The sequence below is a fragment of the Elephantulus edwardii genome, unplaced genomic scaffold (genome assembly GCF_000299155.1).
Source record: "Elephantulus edwardii isolate Elephantulus edwardi_28Jun2011 unplaced genomic scaffold, EleEdw1.0 scaffold00065, whole genome shotgun sequence".
Taxonomy (NCBI): Eukaryota; Metazoa; Chordata; class Mammalia; order Macroscelidea; family Macroscelididae; genus Elephantulus; species Elephantulus edwardii.
The window spans coordinates 1,482,783-1,484,795 of record NW_006399815.1 but is presented as its reverse complement, the minus strand read 5'-3'; positions in this window follow the sequence as shown (position 1 = coordinate 1,484,795).

Here is a 2,013-nt window from a genome sequence, read left to right as displayed (position 1 = left end):
GGGATGGGTGTGTCAGAGACGGTGCAGTTGGCACAGAATAGAGCAGGGTTTAGGGCTGTTGTGCATAGGGTCGCTATGAGTCGGATCTGTTATGTATCTGAGAGCTGGGCAATGAATAAGGATGACAGGAGAAAAATCGATGCCTTTGAGCTGTGGTGTTGGGGAAGATTACTGAATAGCCCATGAATAGGCAGGAGAACAAGCAGACATGTCTTAGAAGAAGTGCAGCCTGGGTACTCCTTGGAGGCAAGAATGGTAACTCTTTGTCTCACATACTTTGGGCATGTTAGAAGATGTTTTTTGGAGAGGACACGATGTTTGGGAAGATGGAGGGTCAATGAAAGAGAGGAAGCTCCTCAATGAGATGGATTTATACACTGCTTGCGGCAATGGTCTCAAGTGTGATGGTAATGATGGTGCAGGATAGGACAGGGTTCAGACTTGTTTCTCATAGAGTTGCTATGTGTTGTACATGACTCATAACATTTAATAACAGCAACAACTTCCAGAAATACATCACTAGGCCTTTCTTCCTACTCTACCTTAGTCTGGATATCCCACTAAAGAGTACTCAGAATCATAGCAACACAAAGCTGCACTGATGGATGTGTGCCAACTGTGCATGAAGCCATTGGCTAAGAATAAAATCTGAGTCTCCATATGGAAAGTGGAAATTCTAAAATGGAATCACCACTGCCTCTCAGTAAGTTACAGAAATTTAACTAAATGGTAGGGTGGAAGATGCTGATAGAACAGGTCCTGATGACACAGAAAAGCCCAACTTACCTTCACTCAAGAAGAATCTCTATCCTGTTAAACTTTGCCATGGCTACTGGAGTGAGATGGTGTTTCACTGTGGTTTTGATTTGCATTTCTCTTACTGCCAGTGATCTGGAGCATTTTTTCACCTGTCTGTTAGCCATTTGAATATCTTGTGTGAAAATTCTTTGCATTTTGTCTTTTGCCCATTTTGTAATTGTGTTATATCAGTCTTTTTCTTGTGGAGACCCTGTAGGGTTCTGTAAACATTTGATGTGACCCTTGTCTGAAATTGTATTGCCAACTGTTTTTCCCCAAGTTGATAGGTTTTCTTTTCACTTTGTTGAAAAAAGTTTTTGATGCACACAGGGATTTAATTTTTAGAAGCTTCCATTCATCAATTCAGCAAGTAGTTAATATTGGAGAGGATGTGGAGAGATAGGAACTCTTATACATTGTTGGTAGGATTGTAAAATGCTCTAACCACTCTGGAAGGTAGTTTGGCTTTTCCTCAAAAAGCTGAACATAGAAATTCCATATGACCCAGCTATTGCACTGCTTGGATTATACACCAAGAAAATGAGAACTGAGGCACAAAGGAACACCAATGTTCATACCACCGCAAGAACATAGAAACTGCCCAAATATCCAACCACAACCGGATGGATTGAGAAATTATGGTACATATACATGAATGGAATACTATGCAGCTTGCGGGATCTGACGACTGCCTCTTGGTCCAAGTACAGGTTTCACATAAGCACAATCAATTGTTCTGAGATTCCCACTCTTCTCATAGTCATCCACAGCTTGTTGTGATCCACACAGTCAAAAGCCTTTGCACAGTCAATGAAACACAGATAGATAGTCCTCTGGTACACTCTGCTTTCCGTCAAGATCCATCTAACATTAGCTATAATACCCCTAGTACCACGACCTCTTCTAAACTCAGCCTTTACATCTGGCAGTTCTCTGTTGATGTGTTGCTCCAGTCGTTTTTGGATAATTTTCAGCAGAATCTTGCCTGCATGTGATATTAATAATATTGTTCAATAATTTCCGTACTCTGTCATGTCACCTTTGGAATGGGAACAAATAGTGATCTCTTCCACTCAGTTGGCCAGCTGGCTGTCCTCCAGATTTCTTGGCACAACTTAGTGAGCACATCCAGGGCAGCATGTTTGTTGAACTATGTCCTTTGGTATGCCGTCACCTCCTGGAGCCATTTTTAATTATATATAATCACAATTCTAA